The 15,498-nt window shown below is 36.4% G+C and overlaps 1 non-coding gene across 1 annotated transcript; it reads right to left on the reverse strand.

The window, feature by feature from the left end:
* Window positions 1–13,201: 13,201 nt before the first annotated feature.
* LOC131159056 (small nucleolar RNA R71) lies at window positions 13,202–13,307 on the reverse strand. Its single transcript, XR_009137670.1, has one exon. It is a non-coding gene; the product is annotated as a small nucleolar RNA R71 (small nucleolar RNA).
* Between the last annotated feature and the right edge of the window lie 2,191 nt (window positions 13,308–15,498).

Genomic DNA, 15,498 nt, shown 5'->3' on the forward strand with positions numbered 1-15,498 from the left:
CAATTTATATATGCTGAATGTAAAGAGAGTAAGGGAAAGAGAGAATGAGACTGAGTTTTTACGAGGTTCGACTTATCCATAGCCTACATCCTCGCCTTTGGCAAACCACCAAAGGATTCACTAAAACCAGTTCCTTTTCCTGACGAAACAACACCGTTTACACACTCCTTCAGTAGGCTGGAGCCCACCTCTCCAAGTGATATCCCCTCACTCGGTCACTCCCTTTAATAGGCTAGAGCAGCACCTCTCTAAGCGATATCCCATACTTAGCCAACGATCCAAATACCTTGGAATGTCAAAGAACTACAAGAACCACAAGATACAAGTTACGTACAAGTATACTCTCACAAAGAGCATATTAGTACAATTTCAAAACTATATACTTCAATGTAATTCAAAATATGAAATTCAGATTGAAGCTTTAAAAGTATATCACTGAATGGTTCTTTCAATGGATGAAAGAATTCGAACTTGTAGCACAAGATTAATGAATTGGAATCAGCAAATTCTTAGTAGAATTCGTGCAAGCTGAGAGTAAGAGAGCCTTTGAGAATTTTGAAAATAATTGAGAAAGATTGAATGCTGAATTTAGTTCTTGGTGATTAAATCAATTGAAATTGGGTGTATTTATAGAGGTAGAAAAGTATCTAGCTTGTTCCCCAAGTTTACTTGGAGTTGGGTCCAAGTTTTAAATAAGTTTGAGCCCTAAGTAATTTGAATTTTCCAAAATATGTCCATTATGAATTTTGAAATCTGCCGCGTGGCAATTGATTATGAGGTTTCTTTCAGTCGCCTATTAATGCATTACTCATATAATATACACAAACAGTAGGGTGACAGTCGCCTATCAATATGGGGTCAGGTGCTTGTCACTAAATAACTCAGTTTTTAAAAACAAATAGAAGGGTGACAGTTGACTAACAAAGCTCAGTCAGTCATCTCAAAATACACTATCAGTCGCCTATCAAGTCCTAGACAGTAGGCTGTCCATCTAGAGTCAGTCATCTAGCAAGTAAAAAATCTAGTTTCAAACTTAGTTTTGTTCTTTCTCTCTTTGTCTACTTATTTCTTGGAATATCAATTTGTTTTCTTTTCAAAATATGCCCCAAGATTTAAAAATAAGGTCTCTAACTCTTGTTTTTCCTAAGAGCTTCAAAAAGAAGATTCATACTTGAAATGTACTTGAAGTACTTACAAAGCTTGTCCTAAAGACTCATTTGAATCTTCTTTGTTTTGAGTTCTCTTTATTGCTGAGCTTCAATGATCCTGAATTTGATGTGAGCTTTCAAAACTTATGATCTTTTAATATTGCTTTAGATTTTAAGCTTCATTGTTCTTTGAGCTTTCCATGTTGATCACTTGAGCTTTCATTCTTGAAGCTTTTTCTTTAATATCAATGCTCTCATGATCTTCAAGTTTTAATCCATGCCTTAAGCTTGATATAATCATCCTTCTTTGAAGTACAAGTTTCCATGAATTCTTTAACCTTGCATTCATCATTGAGTCCTGAAAAGACATCACTAAACAAATATGTTAAGTTCCACTTGTTTGTTAGCATCAAAATAAGATTTTAAGCCTTGTAAGGCCAACACCTCCATTTCTGTGAACCATGCCTGCAAGGTCCCGAAATTGCACCGCGGCCCTTACCCGAGCCCTGAATTCAATAACCCTAATTCAACCTCAGAATGTTCAATATTTAACATTTCCAAATCTACAATAATTAAATAATAATTAGCCCCTTAATAATCCCTTTAGCCTAATTTTGGAGTTATGCCTACGACGACTCCACGAAAAATCTGCTCTACTAGACTTGTAGAGAATCATCCCTAGATTCTCATGGTGGTGTCTAATCGTCAATTGCGCTTAAGATTTACGAGAAATAGAGGTAAAAGTGAGAATGGAGTTACCCCAGGAGAAATGCCTATGTCATTTTTATGAGACATCCGCTCATGTAGAAATGTCGGTGGCAGAGAATGAAGTCCAGCGGTATTTTTTTACTTTTGATAAGGTGAATATCAGCCTAAAAATTGAGGAGAGTGGGAAAGAGAACAAAGGAGACGAAAGGAGAGCGTGAGAAGCAAGGTGGGGGGTGGCGTTCTACTTCCTTCAAAATTTTGAAATCAAGAAGCTTCAGGTAAACTTATATATGTAAATAATATAATAATAATAATAACTTTTAACCTTTACATATACATATATATATATATATATATATAATAGTAATAACTTTTAACATATATATATCTATATATATTATATTACTTAATTCATAATTCTTATTATTTAATTAATTAATTTATTATTCAATTTAATTTGAAATCTTAAATTTTTTTATTTTTTTTTTATTTTATATTCCCAAACATATCATTTTCTGGGGCGTTACATTCTCCCATTCTTATAAAAATTTCGTCCTCGAAATTTGTTGAATAGAACTCAAGTAAAACCCATCGTTAACCTAACAAGTTTTGAGTTAATCTTGTAAACTGCCCTATTAGAATTGGTAACTAACATAAATCGATAGGTATTCATCTTATCCTAATACACCTTGCTTCAGCTCCAACACTCAACAACTTCAATTTTTACTTCGATTCTTCCAAAAGTCTAACACTAACATAACCTTAGAAGAATCAATAGATAACTATCCTTTGATTATGATATGACCTAAAATTTCCATATTAGTTGTCCAGAACCCACATTTCCTATTTAGCATGTAACTGATGCTCTCATAATGTTTGTAAAATTAATCACAAATGTTGTTCATTCTCTTCTTGAGTCTTTGAATACCCCAAAAATCATTCATAAATATTACAATACACTAATCCAAGTATGGTTGAATGACTTGATTCATTATATCTATGAAAATGTAAGGTGCATTGATAACCCTCAATTGGTAACACTAGAAACTTATAGTGATCTTACTGTGTACTCAATTCTGTCTTTGGGGTGTATAATTTCCAATTCTTAATTAGTGATAATTTAATTACAAATCAATCTTCAAAAATTTTGGGATTTATCAATTATTCCAATAATCCTCCATTCCCTGGAAGTCAATACCGATTCCCACTGTAACGTGCTCCAACTTCCAATGATTAATGCATAACCTCAAGACCCCATTATGTCTCTTAGTGAATAACATAGGAGCAACCTATAATGATATACTAGGTCGAACAGATTCCTTGTTAAGGAAATCTTCTAGCTACACCTTAAGTTGCCTTAGTTCAGTTGATGTCATTATATAGGAAGCAATTGACATAGGCTCCGCTCCTAACACCAAATCAATATTAAATTCAATCTCTCTTGAAGATAGTCCCGATAAGTCATCTGGAAAGAATATCTAAAAATTCATCACCTATAGGTAAAGAAGCTTGAGATTCGTTAACTCATATGTTTCTTCCATCACTGCTACAACCCCAAACATTTGCCCAAATTCTATCCTTTCCCAAGCACTCAAGATGTCAAGTATGAGTTCTTTTTAGTTAGAAAGAAAACCCTCACTCCATTGGGATCTCTGAATACTATTTTTTTTTAAAAAAAACAATCAACTAGGTGTATAATAAATAGTTATGTGGAGACCCGAATGATTATCGTAATTTAATAGTAGGAGGAGGAGAGGAAAGAAGGAATTAAAGAAGGAAATTAAACAGGGTCTCATCGACGAACACAGGGGATTCATCGATGAGTACACATGAGGGGCTCATCGACAAGGACATGTCACATCGATGAGAATATACCGAGAGGATATATCTCAATTCTGAATTTCATCGACGAGGAGCGACCATTCATCGACGAATTTCCTTCTTGACCTCGTCGACGAAGTGACGTGGCTCGTCGACGAAGGTCAGTGTATAAATAGCCTAAACTTCATTTTCAGCTGAAATCTCACACACAAACTTCTCTCTCTCTCTCTCTCTCTCTCTCTCATGTTTGACCCATCTTCCTTCTCTTTAAGTTTTCAGGCTGGATTCTTGTCGATTTGACCATCCGGGGCCACCACAACACTCTTGGGAAAGTTCTCTACAAATCGACTGGAGTGGATCGTTGGTGGGACTGCCTTGGATTTCATCCCAAGTTTAGGGTAAGACTTTATATTCAGTATTTGGCTTTCCTATAGTTGTAGAAATTGTAATAATCAAGAAAATAATGAAGTTTTGTTTGGGAAGATGTTGATTTTAAGGTATTAAACGGGGAACCCTACAGGTGTAGGACTAGTTTACTTTACAGGGCTTTTCAGAAGTCAGGTAAGGGAATAAACTAAAGCAGCTATTTTCCATGAAAATTATTATTACTTATTAGCAAATTAATTTTCAGAAAGCATGTATTATATGTACGAGTATATTGGTTGAAAATGCATATTTGGGAAAATACTGTTGTTATACAAGAAATATGATTTTTAGAATGGAAGTTATGGTTTTATTCAGCATTGTGTGACATGAATAATATTTTACTCAAATTGTATTATGTTAATCAAGTTTAAAGGAAAAGCATATTTGCAGTTATTTCAGTATAATACAACACATTATGATTTCAGAATACATGATAAATAATATATTTATTCAAATCAGTATGTATGTTATGTTCAGCACAAGGCTGTAATTGATAGTCGGCGCAAGGTCGTGGATTATGTATGTTTTCAGCGCAAGACTGTAATTATGTATGTTTTTGGCGCAAGGTCGTAATTGTGAATGTTTCGACGCAAGGCCGCAGATGTGAATGTAAACGGCGCAAGGCCGCATTTATTTATGTTATTACAGAAATAAGAACATGTTATCAATCTATTTACGTTAAATAGTATATTATCATGTATTATATGTTAGCAGAACCCGGATGATAGTTCAGATCAGTTACAGGAGCATGGTACCATAGTTATATATGAAAGTTCAGTTCAGTTCAGACTTGTGCTAACCACCCCTGCTAGTAGAGGGGGTGGGAGATAGATAGTTGATGTGACTTCCAGTGTAGAGTTGTAGACGTCCACCTAGTAGTCTGAACCAGGGTGTGGCAGGCCTATCGTACTTACAAACTTTTTGACTCAGCAGTGGTCAGCCAGCCATTGTTGGGCCTCGCCTTTGGGCTGCACAACCCGTCATGAGGGGTAATACATGACATCAGCTAGCTATTCATCCTGGGTAAATTTCAGAATTACTAGTTATATTAGACGATTTATGAACTATATGATTTAGTCGAATTATGAACTTATATGTTTACTCAGTTATGTTATTAATAGTGTTTTTAAGTATGTGACATGTACTGTATATCTATTATAGCATTAAATATTCATGTTGCCACACAATTGTATTTAATTTATTTCCCTTACTGAGAGGTGTCTCACCTAGCTTTAATCATTTTAGGGAACCCAGATATACCGGCTGACCGAGGTCGCCGCTGAGGCAGTATTTATCACTCCACTAGGAAGGTGAGTCTTTTGTACTAGGGTCAATGGGTTGTGATATTAGATCCTAGATGTATCTTTTGATGTTTTTGGGGATTGTATATGTGTATACAGGTAGTATTATGGTGGACTATTGATAACTTTGGTATTATGCACTTTATGGTTTGGAGAATGTTATTTTATTTTTATTGTTGCTTAGGTTTCCGCTGTGTATGACATGTGTATCCCCGCTACCCATGGGTTCAAGTTGATGTTATGGCTATTTAGTGGTATTAGGGTGTTAATGTAATTAATTATATAGTAAATGGAGCAGGTCGTTACAGTTTGGTATCATAGCCTAGGATGTTAGGTTATGTAGACTTTAGACTGCAGCAATAATAATACCAGAGTATAGGATAAAGGAATTTGAGGTCTAGTTTTGTGATCTAGATGCAGGATTTTAGTGATGGTTTTTGTGATTTTCTTGGGGTGACGATTTCAGGAAAGTCATGGTAAACTATTGTCAGGCTAGGTATCTAAGCTCCCCTTGAATTTATGCAAACTATGAAATATCTAGGAAGCATCTCTACTATGTATGAGACCTAATTCACATCTAATTTGTATGAACCTATCTTCTAGAAGTGGTTTAGTGAAAATGTCCGCCTACTGTTCGTTAGTGCATACAAACTCAAGAGCCATATCTCCTTTCTGCACATGATCACGAAGGAAGTTATGTCTAATTTCAATGTGTTTAGTTCATTAATGTGAGATAGGATTTTTAGAGATGTTGATTGCGTTAGTATTATCACATTTAATTGGTATTGTATCATAGTGCTATCCAAAATCCATAAGTTATTGTTTCATATAAAGAGTTTGAGCACAACAACTTCCAGCCACAATATATTCTGCTTCAGCTATGGATAAGGTAACTAAGTTTTGTTTCTTGGAAAACCAAGAACCAAGAGATTGTCCTAAATAGTGACAAGTGTCGTTGGTGCTCTTTCTACCAACCTTACTACCGGTAAAATCAGCATCAGTATAGCTCACAATCTCAAAGGTAGTATGCTTAGGGTACCATAAGCCTAACTTTGTGGTTCCAACTTGATACCTAAGTATTTTTTTAACAACTAATAGATGAGATTCCTTAGGAGCAGCATGAAACCTAGATCACATACACACACTAAACATAATGTCAGACCTACTAGCAGTGAGATATAGAAGACTCCCAATCAAGCCACGATACAATTTCACTTCAACAGGGATCCCTTGCTCATATTTATCAAGTTTAATGGAAGAACTTATAGGAGTACCAAGAATTTTACAATCTTTCATATTAAATTTCTTTAGCAAGTCCCTAACATAATTAGATTGGCATATGAAAGTTCCATATTCAGCTTGTTTAATTTGCAGCCCTAAAAAGAAACTAAGCTCACCCATCATGCTCAGTTCAAATTCACTTTGCATGCATTTGGCAAACTCATTACACAACTCATCATTAGTTGCTCCAAAAATGATATCGTCAACATAAATTTAAACAAGAAGCATATCATCATTTTTGGATTTGATGAAGAGTGTAGTGTCAATCTTGCCACAGATAAACCCATTTTCTAGCAGAAAACCACTAAACCTCTCATACCAAGCTCTAGGAGCTTGTTTCAATCCATACAAGACCTTAGAAAACCAGTAAACATGATTTGGATATTTATGATTTTCAAAACCGGGTGATTGTTCTGCATATACTTCTTCATTAATATAGCCATTTAGGAAAGCACTTTTAACATCCATTTGAAACAATTTAAAATTTTTAAAAGTGGCATAAGCAAGTAGCATACGAATGGCTTCTAACCTAGCAACAGGAGCATATGTTTCATCAAAATCTATTCCCTCTTCTCAATTATAACCTTGGGCAACTAGTCTAGCTTTATTTCTAGTTACTACCCCATTCTCATCTTTCTTATTTCTATATACCCATTTGGTTCCAATAATGGTATGACCATTAGGCCTAGGAACTAGGGTCCATACTCTACTTTTTTTCAAATTGATTATGTTCTTCTTGCATGGACATCACCCAAGACTCATCCTCTATAGCTTCTTTAATATTTTTAGGTTCTTCTTGAGACAAGAAAGCAGAATGACTCACTAGGTTCTTCAAGGAAGATCTTGTGGCTACACCACGGGATGGTTCACCTATGATTTGATCTACAGGGTGGTTCCTAATAAATTTCCAATCTCTAGGTAAATCCTGAATTTCATTTTCATTCTCATTATCTTCAGATGATTTATCATTTACTTCTGAACTTTTACTTGCATTGTTTTCAATAGATAATTTGTCTAAGCATTTTCTAATATCAATATCATCTTCATCATCTTTCTTAGAAAATGGATTAGATTCATCAAATACAACATGGATAGATTCAATGACAGTTAATGTTCTTTTATTGAAAACCCTATATGCTTTACTATTAAGAGCGTAGCCTAGGAAAATGCCTTCATCAGATTTAGAGTCAAATTTCCCTAAATGTTCATTATCCCTAAGCACAAAACATTTACAACCAAAAACATGAAAATAGTAAACATTAGGTTTATGGTTGTTCCACAATTCATAAGGGGTTTTGTCAAATGATGGTCTAATCAATACCTTATTCATGACATAACAAGCAGTATTTATGGCCTCGACCCAAAAATATTTAGGTAAATTATGTTCATTTAGCATAGTTCTACCCATTTCTTGTAATGACCTATTCTTTCTTTTTACCACACCGTTTTGTTAAGGGGTCCTAGGTGCAAAAAAGTTATGTGATATCTCCTTTAGGTCACAATAATTTTCTATGCCTTCATTTTTAAATTTAGTGCCTCTATCACTTCTTATATGAGTTATCTTGTAGCCTTTTTCATTCTGAATTCTCCTACAAAGCTTGGTAAATTGTTCACATGATTCATTTTTATGTGAAAGAAATGACACCCATGTGAATCTAGAAAAATCATCAACAATAACAAAAACATATGATTTACCACCAATACTTTGCACAGAATTAGGACTAAACAAATCCAAGTGAAGCATTTTGAGTCGTCTAGTGGTAGATATGAATTTCTTTTTCTTAAAACTAGATTTTGTTTACTTACCCATTTTACATGCATCACAAATTTTATCTTTTACAAATGACATTTTAGGCAAGCCTTTTACCAATTCTTTTCTTACTAGTTTTGACAATAAGTCCATGCTAGCGTGTCCTAAGTGCCTATGCTATAACCAATAAGCTTCATTTATTGCATAAAAAAAAGTTACTTGTTTTGAAGCTAAGTTATCAAAATTGGTAGTGTACACATTTTCATGGTGATCTGCAATAAAGAGCACTTTATGATCTATTTTACTTTCAACTATGCATTTATCATTTTCAAATGATACCTTATATCCTTTATCACACAATTGACTTATGCTCAACAAATTATAATTTAGCCCATCAACTAATAAAACATTATCAATTACGAGGGAAGGATCCTTACCAACCTTACCTACGCCGATGATGCATCCCTATGCATTGTCGCTGAACGTCATATATCCTCCATCCTTGGGAATGATTGAGGCAAATTTTGCCTTGTCGCCAGTCATGTGCCGTGAGCACCCGCTATTCAGGTACCACCTGCCCTTAGAGGAAGACGATCTCAAGCATTCCTGCAAAATAGGCTAAGTAACTGATGTTGGTCCCCAAATTTTTTTGGGTCCACGGGGGTTAGTAGTTAGATCACCCTTAACTACCCATACTTTTCTAATTTTTGCATGCTTATTCCTAAGTGAACAATCAAATTGAATATGTCCAATTTGTTTGCATTTAAAACATTTCATTCTACACTTAGGATCTTTAGGAGGGACTTGAGATTTTGATTCACGCGTGAAATGTCCCAAGTAGAGATTATATCGTCTAACATTTTCAATACCATTAAAACCTAGACCCTTTTTACTTAGAGAACTTCTTTGGGCACCAAGTAGTTTTTCAAAATTGCATTTTCCCTCGGTGAATTTAAAAATAACTTTGGAGCTATCCTCCAATTTCCTCTCAAGTTCAGCAATAGTCATATCTTTTTCTTTCAAAATAGAAGCATGAGAGGTTTTTGCAATTCCAAACAATTTTGACCAAATTTAACATTTTTTTTTCAACTCATCATTTTCTTTGGTCATTTTACTCCACAGTTTAGATACACGAATATATTCACATTGTAATTCTCTAAACGTAGGCATGCAATTAGAAGCACAATCATTAGATGAATAATATGAAGATAAAGAACAAGAGGACGATACCTCATCACCATGTGCCATTAGGAACATATTAGCAACCTCTGAGTCGCTATGGTTTGAACCTGAGTCAATGCTGCTTAATTTATCCCATGAGGTGCCTGCCTTCATGGCTATTCTTCTTTTTTTTAGCCTCCTTTTTCAGTAGTGGGCAGTCTGGCTTGATATGCCCAACTTTGTTGCAATTGTAACATGTGGGAGCATTTGATTTTTCTTTTCTGTTTTTAGGCTCTCCCTTCTCAGATGCAAACTCCCTATATCTTTTGTATGGCTTTCTATTCTTCCTGAAGAATCTGCTAAACTTTCTAGTTAGCATGGCCATATCATCATCAGTGTCAGATTTGCTGCATTCACTAGATGTGTTAGTGGAGGTTTTCAATGCAGTCACTTTCTTTGCCTTATTGTGTTCATTAGCTCTCTCATTTATAACTAGTTCATAGGTGATCATGGAACCTATTAATTCATGTAAAGTCATGGCCTTAAGGTCTCTACCCTCATAAATGGTTGTAGCCTTAGCTTCCCAAATAGGAGGTAAGCCTCTAAGAATCTTCCTAATCATCTCATATGTGGGATAGGTCTTACCTAATGCATGTAGTGATTTTATAAGGTGTGTGAATCTAGTGTACATGCTTTGAATGGACTCACCTACATTCATCCTAAAGGCCTCATACTCACTAGTCAATATATATATTCTACTATCTTTCACATCCCTAGTACCCTCATATGTGACTTCTAACTTATCCCAGATTTCTTTTACAATAGAACATGCCATTATTCTATTAAATTCATTTACATCAAGACTAAAATACAGAATGTTCATAGCAATGTCATTCAAACTAACAGCTTCCATATCATCATCATCATCATATTCTTCCTCAGTTTTAGGAACTCTAGTTGCACCCTCTGTTTTCATAGGAACATAATTTCCCTTAGAGACGATCCTCCACACCTTCCAATCAATATTTTGAAGGTAGATATGCATCCTCTGTTTCCATAAGGTGTAATTAACACCACTGAAAATCGGAGGTCGTGTGGAAGATGGTCCCTCAGGGAAAGGGATCACGAAGCTATGAGCCATATAAGATCTTTTGCAAAATAACTACTATTCTATGTTACGTGGCTCTGATACCAATTGTTAGCTTTACCGTGATCCCAAGAGGGGGGTGAACTGGTATTTTTAAAATTAAAGCTCTAGGAAAATATCCTAACACCAGTATATTCACAACCCTAAAGTCAATCTTGTGCAAGTAAAGTAAATCAACTGTAATACGCAGTAGAAATTAAATAGCACAAGTTAATCAACTAAGCATGCACCAGAAAGCAGTAAAGGAAGTGACACCCAGAAGTGTTATCAAGGTTCGGTAAATTGCATATGTCCCCACCTTGGCTAATAAGTACAAGAATTACCACTATAATGCTCACTTAAATGGGTGGAGCGGCACCTAAACAACCAGGTCAATTAGCACAAGGCTGACTTCAACCTTTAGACAATCCTTACCGGGCTAAATTACCGCTCCCTCATGCCACACTTGGAATACAACAAGTATTATCTAAATCAAATAGTATAGTGATTATGCTTTTATGTAAAGCAGACATGTACCCAATACGCGCAGTTACATACACATCAATGATATGGATATAGTGTAAGCTCAGTGATGCAAATAATTGTGCTATCAACACTCAATATGGTATAATCAGTGAAATGCTCAAGAGTGTTCAATACAAGCAATATCTTGGAATCTAACAAAGCACAGTTCAATAGCAAATCAATATTTCAAAGATATGAATCAAATAATCAAACTAGTTCAAGAAGAATTTCCTCAATGAAATAAGCATAATACTAGTTTGAAAATATTTTACCTGTTTGAAAAATCTTTGCACAACAAAAATTCAAGCTATTGGACACTTGCAATAATAATGCAAATATCCTAAGCTCAATTGGTTTATCCCAGAACAAGATTTATAATATCAAAATCTGTGGGATAAACCTAAGCTAAACTCTCCAAAAATAATATCACACTTAATCAATTAAATGGGAGTTTCTAGTAAGGTGTAGCAATCACAGGCACTTTTAAGAGTATTTGGACAAAGAGTGTATTTTTGAAAAGAGAGGATTCTTTGTCTAATCAACTTGCTAATTATTACTAATCCCCACAAATGAGCCTATATTTATAGGCAAGGTGAAAAATATAACCATTTGAGACTTGTTGGGAATTATTAAAAAAATTTCAAATAGTTAAACCATTAACCCAACTTAATCTAATTTTACCGCGATTAAAATAATTTTAACCCGCTGAGGTTTCGGTGGCTGAACCGTGGTTCGGTCACCCAATCAAACACAACAATAAAAGTCATTTAAATCAGTTCGGTCGCCCGAATTCAAGTTCGGTGGCCCGAATCAAAGTCAGTAGCATTGCTTCATAACTTTGGGTGCCCGGTCATATATTTGTTGGCCCGAACTCGAGTGTTCGATCGCTCGAGGCTCAATTTGAACTAAATAACTCGATCGCCCGAGTTGGTGGAATGTCCCTTTCAAAGGGTTCGGGTGCCCAAGGACAGTGTGTATAAATATTTTCAGTCACCCGAGAGCCTAAGTCAACTGTCGAATTATCAACAGTTCGGGCGCTTGAGGAGTTTTGAACCCCTGTGGTTCGGTCGCCCGAGCTCTCTTAGTTTATCTAATAATGTTCAATTGAAGCACATTTTCAACACTCTTTTATATTATATGATATGTGTGTGAGTGTTGGGACCTAAAGTCATACTGTGGTCATACTGAGCTTACCATATATCATATATGCATGAAATGCAGGTAAGAAAATACAGACCATATCCTAGGTTACTATTACAGACCCATATTACAATAATTATCCTAGGTTACTATTACAGACCCATATTACAATAATTTTGATTGACAATACAAATTAAAATCTTCAGGGTCTTCATGTTGCTTCAAGTGTCATTCTTTGATATGTTCATCTAAGCCTGCACAAACACTTGACAACCATCAAATATCTAAGTATTTGTCATTATCAAAATCGGGTGTGACCTATAAGGTCAACACTCTAGTCCCGAGTTAGCTGAGTCTTTAGAACCCAAATTCATGGCTATATGTTAACTAGTTCCTGCCTTTTAAAGCCCAGAACCCCAAGATCCCCACCAACTTGTGGTGGAAAAGCAATCTTTTCGGTCTCTTAGAGACTACTTTACACCCAACATATACACCTCGCCATCTTACATCCGCTTTCTTAAGGTCGAGTCATCACAATTTGAAATTAAGACTTCTATCATCTCGATGCTTCCCAATTTCTTTGGGAATTTGACAGAAAATCCATACAAGCATCTAGATGAGTTTCCTAAAATATGTTCCACCATCTGTTTTTCTCACTTTGGTGATGATGCCCTCCGATTGAGGCTATTCATGTTCTCTTTGAAGGATAAAGCCAAATATTGGCTGAACTCCTTAGAACCAAACTCGATGACCAACTGGGCCACCATGTAACATGAATTCCTGAAAAAGTGCTTCCTCATTGGGAAGACTAACCAGCTGAGAAAGGCAATCACCAGTTTCTCCCAATTGGACGAGAAAAATTTTTTCGAGACATGGGAGCTCTTTAGGGAACTCTCGCGTAAATGCCCTCACCATTAAGTCCCATGGTGGCAATTAGTTCAGACCTTTTATGAAGGATTAGTTAAGTGTGATAGAATCATGGTAAAGGCATCTTGTGGAGATACTTTCCTCATGAAACACGAGAATGAAGCCTAGGCTCTCTTTGAGAACCTCGTTAAGAATTCTTAGCAACATGTTGTTGCTGCTCGTAGACCGTTTCAACCTTCCTTTTCCTATCCTAAGGGAGTCATCTCCTATGATCCGTCGTGCACTTGTTATAATTGCCCCCATGCGCCTCCCCCACCTGAGTTTGTGTAGAAGGAAGTTTAGGCCACCTATAATTGGTATGACATGCTGTCCAATAACCTTTATTCTAACAAATACAATACTAGGTGGAGTAAACATCCTAACTTCTCCTGAAGGCCACAAGCTATGGATTTCCAAGCTTAAAAACCTCAGCAATCACCCACTACTCCACCTTCTTGCTCATTCCAAAACTCTTAGAGTCCTCCTACATCTGCTCCTAGACAATCAATATTTTAACCACCATCTCCTCCTCAACCCCACTAAAGATAGATCTTTTCAAGAGAAAATGTTGAAAGCCCTTAAGGGCATTGAGGCTGATCGCTAAGTTGATCAGCAATTACTCCACTCTTACTCCCAGTCTATTACCAAGATAGAAGCCAACATGGGCCAACTAGCTATGTCTTTGAGTATGAGAGATGACGGTAAGTTGCCAAGTCAACCTCTAGTAAACCCTAAGGGCCAATACGGGGTAGAGTGTGAGCCGGCTACTAGTCCTTCAACATATCATGAGTAAGCCTAGGTTGTAACACTATTTCAAGTGGTAGGGAGGTAAACAATAGCGTTGGGGAGAAGTTAGACCAAGGAAAGGGTAGGGAGAAGATGAGGGAAGAAGCCGATGATGAACCATGTAATCCTCTTTCTCCTAATCCGGTAGCTGATACTGAGACACCTACCCTCTCCAATGATGGAGCACTTCCCCATTATGTCCCTGCAGTGCCATTCCCTACAGCTCTTCACACACCCTCTAAATCTAATAAAGAAACCAATACTGAGTCCATCATAGACACATTTTTGGCAAGTCAATGTCAATATTCCTCTCTAAAATGCTATCAATCAAGTGCCTATGTATGCCAAGTTCTTTAACGACTTGTGCACACAAAAGCGCAAGTCAAGGGTGCACATGAACAAGAAAGTGAGGATGATCGAGCATATGAACTCAATTCTTTTAGGTCACATTCCTCCAAAACTTAAAGACCCCAGCGCTACCACCATCTCATGTGTAATTGGCGATTACACTATCAATAGGGCTCTTTTAGATTTAGGAGTGAGTGTGAACTTACTTCCTTACTTGGTTTACAAGAAATTCAATTTAGGAGAGTTAAAGCCCACCCCGATCACCTTGAGTTTCACCGAATGATTGATGAAAAGGTGCTAGGGTGTGATAGAGGATATATTGGTCAAAGTCAATGAGTTCTATTATCCTGTTGACTTCGTTGTCTTGGATAAGGAACCTTCCGCCCCAACCAAGGATCTGATCCTTGTCCTATTAGGATGACCATTCTTAGCTACGACTAATGTCTACATTCAGTTTATGAATAAGATCATGGATGTGTCCTTTGGTAACATGCAACTCCGGTTGAATGTAATTCATGCTTCCTAATATCCACTCGATGACGTCCAAGTTGTGGACGTTTACATGATTAATGAATGTGTTGAGGAAGTGGCTCCCTCAATTTTGTGGAGGGAACCTCTAGAGGATATGCTTCAGCTCGATAGCCCCTCTATCTCTAGCCTAGAGGACCCGTATAAGCAAATCCTTGCCTTTTATGACGTGGTCTCTAGTCAAGAGGGAGGGCTTTGGGTAAGTGAAAAGTGGTTTAATGAGGAAATGGTGGAAGAAACTCCTATCTTTGAACCGGGGTGAGTTTGAAATAAGCATTCATTGTATATAGTTGAAGATGGTAAACTTAACGCTCCTGGGAGGCAACCCAGTTGTATCCCTTCTTTTTCTTTCTTCTTTAAGGCCATAGGTTGTACATTGTAGAGTAGATAGGGTTTAGGATCCTTAGAGTAGGTCCTTAGTTAGATGGGGTGCAACCAGGTCGAAGACCTAAAAGTCTTCTAAACTTTCAAAGTCCCAAGAAACTTGACTAGGGGCACGACCAGCACTACCTTGGGGCAACCAATTCAAAACTCTAAATCTAT

This window comes from Malania oleifera, chromosome 6 (assembly GCF_029873635.1).
Source record: "Malania oleifera isolate guangnan ecotype guangnan chromosome 6, ASM2987363v1, whole genome shotgun sequence".
Lineage (NCBI taxonomy): Eukaryota > Viridiplantae > Streptophyta > Magnoliopsida > Santalales > Ximeniaceae > Malania > Malania oleifera.